This window comes from Sciurus vulgaris (assembly GCF_902686455.1).
Source record: "Sciurus vulgaris genome assembly, chromosome: 4".
Classification (NCBI taxonomy): Eukaryota; Metazoa; Chordata; class Mammalia; order Rodentia; family Sciuridae; genus Sciurus; species Sciurus vulgaris.
In genome coordinates, this window is record NC_136464.1 from 168,981,063 (window position 1) to 168,993,442 (window position 12,380).

A 12,380-nucleotide genomic window follows, 5' to 3' on the forward strand; every position below is an offset into this window, starting at 1 on the left:
AGATATGTTTAATTTTATATTTATGAAATGAACTAATGACTATTACAGTGTTAGGGGTTTGAAGTTGGAGGTTATGTGGAAAACAGCTTCTTGTTATTTAGTACTATCCTCTGTATTTGACAGTCTGGAAGGCTGAGAACTGTATTTCCAAAAATTTTCTGCTGGGATTCAATTTATATTTCTAAATTTGAACTGGTTTTTGATGGAGCTGGACTCCATGTGTACTCTTTCTGGGGATTAGGCTGAAGAGTAGAAAATACCTGAGTATGTATAAGACATACTTTGTTTTCTGAAAGACAAAATAAAATAGGTAAAGCTCTAGTAAAACCTATCAGAAGAAACATACAAGGCACTAATTAGGAATGTGAGGAATGAAGAAGGTACACTTCTCATCGGAGTATGTAATTATAAGAGCATTTTCTTGATTTGGGCTGCTGTAGCAAAATACTATAGAATGGGAGGTAAACTATAGAAATTTAATTTTCACATTACTGGAAGATAAGTCCAAGACCAAGATGCTGACAAATTTGTCATTTAGCAAAGACCTTGTTATAGTTGGATATGTGGTGTCTCCAAAAAGCTCACCTGTGAGACAATGCAAGAACATTCAGAGGCAAATGATTAGATTATGAGATGTGTGATCTAATCCATGGCTTAATCCACTATTGTGGATTAACTGGGTGATAACTGTAGGAAGGTAGAGTGTGGCCAGAGGAGACAGGTCACTGGGAGTTTGCCTTTAGGGTTTGTATTTTGTCCCTGGTGAGCAGAGCACTCTCTCTCTCCACTTTCTGGTGGCCATGTCCTGAGCTGCTTTTCTCTTCCACCATAATAATCTGCTTCACCTCGGACCTAGAGTTCTAGGTATAGTTATAATTATAGGTATAGTTATAGTTATAGGTATAGTTATAATTATAGTGATTCTATAATCAGCAGTGTATATACTGAGATCTCTGAAACTGTGAGTGCCAAATAAACTTTTCCTCCTCTAAAATTGTTCTTGTTGGGTCCTTTTGTCACAGAAAAAAAAAAAAAAAAAAAATCTGATGGAAACAGGCCTGTTTCTTTCCTTCTCATGGTGTCCTCATATTGTAGATGTAGCTAGTTGGTTCTCTGGGACTTAATCCCATTAGTGAGGTCTCTGGGCCCGTAGCCTATTCACCTCCCAATGATCAAACCTCCATCACCTTGGGAGTTAGGATTCATCACACAAGTTTTAAGGGGACTTAAACATTCAAATCATAGCAAAGATATAAAGAATAACTTTATGCCAACACACTTAAATGATTAGATGAAGACCAACATTTTTTTAAGAAAAACACAAAACTCCCAATGTTGATAAAAATAGAAATTTGAATTGTCCCATATTTATTATACTACTTGATTCTGTGATTTAAAATTCTCCTTTAGAGAAAGATATAGTCCTAAATGGCTTCACCAGTATAGTTTTCTGAACATTTTAGGAAGGCATGTCACAATTCCTATTCCAAGTATGCTAGAGACAAGAAAAAGAGCTATCCCAAAACATTTAATAAAGCCAGAAAATCATGCATATTACATCATGACAGAAAAAAAAAACAAAAATTATAGCTCAATTTCTCTGTGAACATAAATTTTAGAATCCTGAATAAAAGATATGTAACAGGAATCCAGCAATGTACTGAACTAATAACACATCCAAACCAATATTATTTTGTTTCAGAAGTGCAGACTTGCTTTAATGTTCAAATATTAATTAGTGTAAAGATATCAAATAAATGTAAATAAACAATGTGAATGGAAAAGTCCATATAATCATCTCAATAGAAACAGAAAAGGACTTTAATGCCCACATGATAAAAATTATTACTAACTTAACAATAAAAGGAATCTCAAAATGAAAAAATAACCTCACTACAAATACTGTAAGTAAATGTAAATAATTAAAATTTTTCTCTTGAAATTAAGAAGGCAGAAGTATGCATGTAAACATTAATTCTATTCTATAATTGTTATAGTGGACATACAGTAAAATAGGGCAAATATAAAAAAGATAACTAAGGATCATAATAAATAGAAACAAACACTCATTGACAAATGATGTAATTATCATGGAAAAATCCCTAAAGAATCTAAATATAATTATGCTTATGTTTAATAACTGATTCTGGCAAGGCTTTTGGATGTAAATTCAATATCACAAAATCAATCATCTAAGTCTTCTCCTACTGAAAACTTTAGGAAGCAGTGAAAAACAAAACAAAACAAAACAAAAAACACTAAAATCTGTCTGATGTATCAGATACATAGCAATAAGTAACAGAAGACATGCAAGACACATAACCTGAGAAGTATATGATAATATTAAGGAGACAATTAAAAAAAAACAAATAATTGCAGAGATATATCATATCTCTTGATCGAAAAGCTCAATATCACAATATTGCTTATTCTCTCAAACTATTCTGTAGATACATTTCCAATAAAATTTTACCTGTGTATCTGTTTAAACTGATAAGAAGATTCTTATTACTATGGAGAAATGCAAATGGTCAAGAGAGTCAAGATAAATTTTAAGAAGAACAAAGTTAGAACCCATTATACCTGTGCATATTAAGAATTACTATAAAGCCATTATTAAATAAGATGTAGTGGTTAATTAATTCAAGGACAAAGAACGATGGGACAGAATAGAGTCCTGACAGGGTTATACCCATCTATAGCCACTTGATTAATGACCCAGGTGACCTAGAATACCAAATCTTGTAAGTTTGTGGAGTAATGGGAACATTTTATACACTGACTTTGGGAGGGAGATAATTTGCATAACTGTATGAATTCTACGTAGAATTCTGTTAGAATTCCAAATCTGAGAAACCACATGTACCCCATCAAAAAGGGAATGGACCAATTATAGCAAATTCATAAATTATATTTATAAATATAAATCACACATTATAGTTGGTGCTCATGAATAAAAGTTTGAGAAAAAGTAGTCAAACACAAGAACTTCTCTGTAGTCCCAAAAAAAGTGCACAGGAGGAAATGTTAAGAGGAATCAAGATGGTGCTTTGTGGAGGAAGGAAGTGGGTGACTTGGAGGGGGCAGGAAGGAGACTTGTGATATGATGGTATTATTCTATCTCTTGATCTGGTCGGAAGTTACTTAGGTAAGAGCACTTTGTGAAAACTTACTAATCTGTAGCTTTCTTTATGTTTGTGGGTCAACAATATTTTTTATATTAAAGAGAAAGTAAAAATGGGAAGAAAATCATAAAACAGATGACTTTAGGAAATGATGAAGAGTGTCCTTAATATGGTCAATTGAGATGGGCATTAAATTTAGATGAAGACTAAGAGATAGTTATTGGCTTTCATAACTAGAAGGTCTTTGAGGACTTTCTAAAAAGCATCCTAGATGCAGTGGTTTTGGGTAGAAACAGATTGGAGTATGCCGAAAAGAACTTGGGCAAAGACACACAGCAGTGTTAGTAAATGCCAAAATGCTAAGACTTTTTTGTAACTTAGATTAATATCCTTTTGCTAGGCATAAAGAATTGTGTTGGAGAGATCTCAAACTTTTTCTGAATATGCACACCCTTCTTCAACTAGCTTTTGTTTAAATCATTAGAGGAATTACTTTTTGCTGACTTAAAGATAGTTACAACAAATAAGATCATTTGATTTTGTTTCTGCTTTGTATGGTGTTATGGTTTGGATGTGTCTCCCAAAAGCTCATGTGACAATGCAAAACGTCTTAGAGGTGAAATGATTGGATTATGAGAGCCTTAACCCAATCAGTGAATCAATCCCTGATACAGACTAACTGAGTGAGTGGTAACTGAAGGCAGGTAGGGTGTGACTGGAAGAGACGCCATTGTGGGCATGTCTTTGGGTACATGCTTCATATCTGGTGAGTGGAATCTTTCTCTCTCTCTCTCTCTCTCTCTCTCTCTCTCTCTCTCTCTCTCTCTCCCTCTCTCTCTCTCTCTCTCTCTGCTTCTTGGTCCTCATGTCTTGAGCCACTTCTCTCCACCACACTCTTTTGCCTTAATGTTCTTCTTCATCTGGGCCCCAAGGAATGGAACCGATTGTCTTTGGACTGAGAACTCTGAAAGTGTGAGTCTCCAAAAAAACTTTTCCTCATAAAATTGTTCTTGTCAGTTCTTTTAGTCACAGCAGCAAAAAAAGTCAACCAAAACATATGGGCTTTGTGATCTCTACAATAGATTGATAAAACAATAGGATATTTTTTAGACATTCATGGCCTTTATGTCCTGGACTGAATTGCCAGAAGTTTATTGCATAATCTTGGAAGCAGTTTAATGTACCTATCTGTTCCCACCCATGACATCAGACATACATTTTTAAATTTTCTTTGTGACTCAAACATGACAAAAAAAAGTTCTCCCAATAGTTGTAGTGATAGCCTTTGCCTAATTGTAAAAAACAATAAAAAGACAAAAACCAAAGAAACAAAAATCCACACAAAACACATGATCTTGGTTCACAATGGGATCTGTCCTTTCACCATTGGTGGTAGCTAATGAAAACAGGTTTAGAAAATGATTCTCCTGGGAACAAAAACATTATTTAACATAGAGATCAGATACTAGTGGCTTCAGGACAAATTAAGCCCACAATGTTTATCATTTAACTACATTCTTCAGTTATTGTTTTTGGCTTTTGTTCCATATATAAAAGCCACAGAGCAGTACCTATGCTCTCCAGTTTATTACTCATCTCAGAGACTTATTTCTGCCTTCTAGAATTATAGAATAGTGACCAAGTGTGTGCTTTGGGTCCAGACTACCTGGTATTGAATCCTGGCTATACTTTGTGATTTAGGGTAGTTACTTAATATTTCTGTACATCTGATTTCTTACCTTCCAACTGGGGATGAACAATTTTTGTAAATATTAGTACAAGTTTCAAAATTACAGAATTGAATAGTGCTTAGGAATGGAGCAATATAAGGATATATAGGCAATAAGTAGGTAAAATGTTGCAGAGACACACCAAGAGAATTTTGTAGTAGTTAGACACAGTGAAGTAAATGCACAAAGAACAACGTGGATGGAACTTAAGGCTACCAGGCACAGAGAAAGTGAAAAACACCGAAATCTAGAGTATGAAGAAACTGACATGAATGAAAAATATGTAAACAAACACACAGTTTTGCAAGAAACTGGGCAAACAAAAAGATGTAGATAAACACTTTATGATCATTAACTCCAAATGACATACACAGAAAGTAATGGCAGTGGAATATAAAGATAGAAACAAATTAAAAACAATAAAAAAGAAAAATGAAGTTGATAAACCATAATCTAATGGGAAATTCTGAGTTCTACTATTTTTCCAAAAATGAAATTAATGAAATCTAATGGAAAACGAATCATAGTGCTTTCCGCACAGAAGGTAATGTGAGTGTGGTAGCCTGTAATCCCAGCTACCTGGGGCCAGCCTAGGAAACCTAGCAAGACTCTAGCTTAAAAATAAAAAATAAAAAAGACTGGGGATGTAGCTCAGTGGTAGAGCACCCCTGGGTTCAATCCCCAGGAATGCAAAAAAGAAGAAAAGAAGATATGGTGAGAATTGGATTAAACAAATAAATACCTTAAAAAATACCTAGAATATTGCCTAGTATAGGAGTACTCAAAACTTGTCAGGTATACACTCACATAGGTAACTTGTTTGACTCCAAAGGCATTTTAGTTGTGAAGCCAGGTATAAATGAATGCTCATTAGGAAAATTGTTTTAACCTCAAATTGCTCATTAATCTGTTTTACTGTGATATCAATAAATAAACCATTAGATATTTATAACATTCCTGTTTCTTTTTCTGTCCTCCTTTAACTAGTTCTTCTTTCCTTCCAGTTATAGGAATCTTAGCTCCTCACATGTGGTTGTATCTTCAAATGCATCATAAGAAGAAAAAGACACATTTGCTGAGAGCATAAGGGATTTTAGCCAAAGCAAATGAATGAGAGGGTTTTAATTCACAAGGGTTCAAATTCATTTAGGCCTGTCATATCCTACAAAGGAAAATCATCAACCAGAAAGGGGCAGTCAGGCATGATATTAAACAGCTGAGCGTGTCAAAATAATCACTCTGTGGTTACGAAGTTCCATTCACTACATCCCAGCTTGAGCTATTGCCATTGTGTGTGATTTTCACCCTTCCTGATAAATTGATCTGTTTTTCCTAATGTAATTATCATGAAGTTTTCTCTGAAATGCAAATTTAAACTGAATAAGTTCATTGAGTTATAATTCTTAGGATTTTTGATTTAAACATTAAATACATTTAATTTGTAAAGTAGGTTTCCATATGGGAAGAATGCTATTTTTTGCTATTTATTGGCATATGGTAAAATTGGATGTACTTACTAGAAAATAGAAATTTTCTTTATAACTTCCTGAACTTTCAAATAGAAATGATTAGACAACTGAAAGATACCTTCCTCATACAAGCATGTGAAGTCAGCTGTTTCGTTGTTCTTCTGTTCTCTTATAAACTCTGCAATGCTACTATAAAGGTGCACATTTAGGTTTTTCAGCAGACTAACATCAATGGATTGAAAAACTCAATCAATTATTGACAAATAACAACTTATTTTACTATATCCCTTTAGAGTTGGTGTAGAAAAAGCAGAGGAAAAAGGAATAAACTTCCACAATGTAATCAAAAGCATATAAAGAGTAGTAATTGGTGAGAATGAAGTTTCCTTGTCACCCACTGTTCATGGGATTTGGTTTTACCAAGAGACTCCCAAGTATTTTGTTCTGTTTTAGCAATTAAAAAGATAGAGAACCAACAATTAGCTTCTTAGTGACATATTTTGGTCCCATATCAAACAAAAGATTTGCAGACAACCATTAATATAGGTGAATACACCCACATTCTAATTGTGTTTATAGGATAATATTTCCTTGTGATGTGGATGTATTTATTCTGTTTATTCTTACTAAATCAATCAAAAGACATCAGGAGTTCAAATTCTCACTGACCCTGGCAATCAGAAGTTTAGTTACCTTAGGCAGATACTCGCAGTTGAAAAATGCATCGTCTTTATTAGTCTTTAGCTGAACTATTATATAAATTGTAGAAGGATTGAATCATTTCAAAACTAATACTGATAGTTTCAAAAGGAGGGAGAGCAAAGAAACAGAAACAGTTGTAATCACTGTTTACAACTGAGAGTTTAAATTAAGAAATATTTCGATTTGATTATATAGAAAGAAATTAATCCCATAAGTTCTAAAAGGTTGAAATCAAACACTTAATTAAAAATTCTATTTCCATATGTTAAAGTCACACTCATTTATTATTCCCTTTTAATTCTTTGGTTTTATATTTTTAAAATATCTGTATATTTTAGTTTTATAAAAGTAGATTATACTCATTTAGAAATTTGAAACTATAAAAATTATCAAGGTAAATATTACACTATGCTATAATTTGAAAAACTATTACATTTTTATATTTTTCCAGTCTTCTTCCTTTTGGCCTGTTTTTGAAAATGAAGTTAGATTCATTTTATACAAACTCATATGCTCAATGATATATATGCTGTATTTATGATATAATACATCATAAGGAAATTTGAAAATTATCAATGCTTTTAAATACGTCATTCCCATGGCTATATAATATGCTACTAGGTGAATGTCCCATAATATGGCCATTAATAATATTTATATGTAGTTTTTAATTTTGTAAACATTTTTTATATTCAAAATTCTAAATGAAAACATCTAGAATAAAAGGCACATTTTAAAATTTTTCTTGATATTTGTTACCACATTGTTTAACCTAAGTTGAAAAATTTGCAACTCCCTTTGCCATATCGGAATTCCTTTACTTATCACATGTGTGCCAACCTTGTTTTAAATTTTCATTGTTTTCTTGTGCATTTCTTTAATTCCTATTGAAATTCAGTATTTTTGGTCAAATATTTATCACTAATAATAGTTCCTTTTCTAAATATTTTCTTACCCCATGGCCATATTTAACTATTATATTTCTTCCCAATAAGTTCAGATAAGTTTCTTACATTAATTGTATTAATATTTTGTCAATTTGTAGAATACAGATTTTAAATTTATTCAGCTTTATTTTCTTAACAATGTTACCCTCCTTTAGAAATTTGTATCTTATTTATCTATGTGCAGTGACTTATCTGCTTAGTTTTGATTGCTTGTGTACTTAGAAATTTTTTTTCACACATTCCAAAAATTGAATTTTATTCACTTATGTATCTTTTCTATTTAAAAATCTTTTATTTTTTATATTTAATCTATTAAATTGGTTGTTATTAGTTGTGGTAGATAGTACAATATGAATATGTAAGAACTTTTTCCTAATATTTATTGTATTGCCCAAGTATTACTTTTCACGCACTGAATTAAATTGGAAGACCATTATACATGATATGAATATAGGTTTATCTATATATACCATGTACTATGCATTTCTTACCTTATCTCCTCACAACATCAAATGTTAATGCAAAAGTTAACTCAAAATGAATTAAAGAGTTAAATATAATGCTTGAAAGCATAAAACCTCCAAAAGCTATCAGGGAACAGAATCTTTGACATTGCTCTTTACAGAAATTTTTTTGTGGGGAGTGTTAAATGACACTAAAAGCACAGGCAACAAAAGCAAAAATAACCTGGTGGGACTGCTCAAACTAAAAAGATTCTTCACAGCAAACAAAAGCAATAAAATGGAAGTGGAATTGAAGAAAATATTTGCAAATCACGTATCTGATAAGGTATTAATATCCCAAATATAACTACATAGCAAAAGAACTGTGTAACCCACCCACATATATATGTATTGTGTGTATGAATACACACACATATATATAGAATTAGTTGCAAGACAATTATATATGATATTAATAGAGGTTCATCTATATAGCATAGTCTTTTGTGGATATTTCTACTCTGTTGCCACCACCATATTATTCTACTCATTGTGTAAATTTTTTACAGTAAAAAACTCATGCAGTGACTGACTTATTTCATTAACATAATGTCCTCCAGGTTCATCCATGTTGTTATATATGGCAAAATTTCCTTCCTTTTTAAGACTAAATGGTATTCTCTTTTGTTGTGTATATAGATTTAGACTTAAAACAGGAGATCTTGCCCTATGTAACAACATGGATGAACCTGGAGAACATTATAGTAAATGAGAAAAGTCAATCACTGTATGAGTTTTTATTTAAATGTGGAATCAAAAAAAAATAGAATTCATAAAAGTGGGGAGTAGAAGGTGGTTGTCAGGGTCCAGACACAGGCAATGGAGGAGGGGCAGGTGTTGGTCAAAGGACAGGAACTTTCAGTTTTAAGATGAATTAGTGGCAGGTGTCTCATGCTCAGCTATAGTTAATACTGAACTGTGTGCTTGGAGGGTGCAAAGAGTAGATGACCATGAGGAGGTGACTGCAGGGGGAGGCGAAGGTGCAGGTGAGAATCATTTCACAGTGTACATGTCTGTGCAGGAGGAATCCTCACAGCGTAGAGCTGGGATATATCAATTCCTCTCAATTATACTTCAGTAAATCTGGAAAAATGAGGAGAAAAGAAAATAAAATAGTGGAAACAGTGTGACTAAAATCAAAACTTTTTAAAAAATAAAATATGTAAATAGGCATATTGGGTTTCTTTTTTATTTATTCTGTTTTATTATTTTGATTCATTGTACACAAATGGGGTACGACTCTAATTTCTCTGGTTGTACATGGAGTAGAGTCACACCATTTGTACAGTCATACATGTATATAGGGTAAGGATGTTTGTCTCATCCTATTATCTTTCCTTCCCCTCCCCTGCTCCCCAACCCTCCCTTTCCTCTCTATGATCCATCCTTCCTCCATTCTTTCCCCCACCTCTGTTATGTATCATCATCCACTTATCAGAGAGATCATTCAGCCTTTGATTTTTTGAGATTGGCTTATTTCACTTAGCATGATATTCTCCAATTCCATCCATTTACTTGCCAATGCCATAATTTTATTCTTCTCTAAGAATGAGTAATATTCATTCCATTGTGTATATATACCACAGTGTCTTTATCCATTCATCTATTGAGGGACATCTAGGTTGGTTCCACAAACCAGCTATTGTGAATTGAACTGCTATAAATATTAATGTGGCTGTATCTCTGTAGTATGCTGATTTTAAGTCCTTTGGGTATAGGCCAAAGAGTGGGATAGCTGGGTCAAATGGTGGTTCCATTCCAAGTTTTCTAAGGAGTCTCCATACTACTTTCCAGAGTGGCCCTACCAATTTGCAACCCCACCAGCGATGTATGAGTGTACATTTTTTTTCCCACATCCTCACCAACACTATTGTTGCTCGTATTCTTGATAATAGACATTCTAGTTGGGATGAGATTAAATCTTAGGGTAGTTTTGATTTGCATTTCTCTTATTACTAGAGATGTTGAACGTTCTTTCATGTATCCATTGATTGCTTGTAGATCTTCTGTGAAGTGTCTGTTCATTTCCTTAGCCAACTTACTGATTAGGTTATTTGTATTCTTGGTGTAAAGTTTTTTGAGTTTTTTATAAATTCTGGAAATTAATGCTCTATCTGAAGTGTATGTGGCAAAGATTTTCTCCCATGCTGTAGGCTCTCTTTTCACATTGTTGATTGTTTCCCTTGCTGAGAAAAAGCTCTTTAATTTGAATCTATACCATTATTGATTCCTGCTTTTATTTCTGTGCTTTGGGAGTCATGATAATGAAATCTAGTCCTAAGCTGACATGATGAAGATTTGGACCTATGTTTTCTTCTATTAGGTACAGGGTCTCTGGTTTAATTCATATGTCCTTGATCCATTTTGAGTTGAGTTTTGTGCAGGGTGAGAGATAGGGGTTTAATTTCATTTTGCTGCATATGGATTTCCAATTTCGTCAGCACCATTTGTTAAAGAGGCTATCATTTCTCTATTGTATGTTTTTGGTACCTTTGTCTAGTATGAGATAACTGTATTTATGTGGGTTCTTCTCTGTGTCCTCTTTCTGTACCATTGGTATACCTGCCTATTTTGGTGCAAATACCATGCCATTTTTGTTACTATTGCTCTGTCCTGTAGTTGAAGGTCTGGTATTGTGATACCTCTTGCTCTTCCTGCTAAGGATTGCTTTGGCTACTCCGGGTCTTCTATTCTTTCAAATGAACTTCATGATTGCTTTTTCTATTTCTGCAAGATACATCATTGGGATTTTAATTGGAATTGCATTGAATTTGTTTAGCACTTTTGATAGTATGGCCATTTTAACAATATTAATTCTGCCTATTCAAGAACATGGGAGATCTTTCCATCTTCTAAGGTTTTCTTTAATTTCTTTCTTTAGTGTTCTGTAGTTGTCATTTTAGAGGTCTTTCACCTCTTTTGTTAGATCGATTGCCAAGTATTTAATTTTTTCTTTAGAGGCTATTGTGAATGGGGTAGTTTTCCTAATTTCTCTCTCAGAGGATTCATCACTTATGAATGAAAATGCATTAGATTTGTGAGTGTTGATTTTATGTCCTGCTACCTTACTGAATTCATTTATGAGTTCTAGAAGTTTTCTGGTGGAATTTTTTGACTCTTCTAAATATAGAATGATGTCATTGGAAAATAGTGATAATTTGAGTTCTTCTTTTCCTATTCATATCCTTTTAATTTCTTTGGTCTGTCTAATTGCTCTGGCTAGAGTTTCAAGCACAATGTTGAATAGAAGTAGTGAGAAAGGACAACGCTGCCTTGTTCCAGTTTTTAGGGGAAATGCTTTCATTTTTTTCTCCATTTAGAATGATTTTGGCTGTGGGATTAGCATAGGTAGCCTTTACAATGTTGAGGTATGTTCCTACTATTCCTGTTTTTTCTAGTGTTTTGAGCATGAAGGGTGCTGTATTTTATCAAACACTTTTTCAACATCTATTGAAATAATCATGATTCTTAACTTTAAGTCTGTTGATGTGGTGAATTACATTTATTAATTTCCAGATGTTGAACCAACCTCGCATCCCTGGGATGAAACCCACTTGATCATGGTGCACTATCTTTTTAATACGTTTTTGTATGTGATTTGTTAAAATTTTGTTAAGAATTTTTGCATCAATGTTCAATAAAGATATTGGTCTGAAGTTTTCTTTCCGACATGTATCTTTCTCTGGTTTTGGTATTAGGGTGATAGTAGCTTCATAGAATGAGTTTGGAAGGGTTTCCTCCTAATCTATTTCATGGAATTCTTTGAGGATTATTGGAATGAGTTCTTCTTTAAAGGTCTTGTAGAACTTGGTTGAGAATCCATCTGGTCCCAGACTTTTCTTGGTTGATTGGCTTTTGATGGCTTCAATGTCTTCAAGATTTTCTATTTTGTTGGAGTATAGAT

The 12,380-nt window shown here is 33.2% G+C and overlaps 1 protein-coding gene across 3 annotated transcripts in view; it reads left to right on the forward strand.

Annotated features, from left to right (window-relative positions):
- Positions 1-12,380, forward strand: part of GPC5 (glypican 5) — a 1,401,099-nt gene that overhangs the window by 477,935 nt on the left and 910,784 nt on the right. The window lies entirely within an intron of this gene.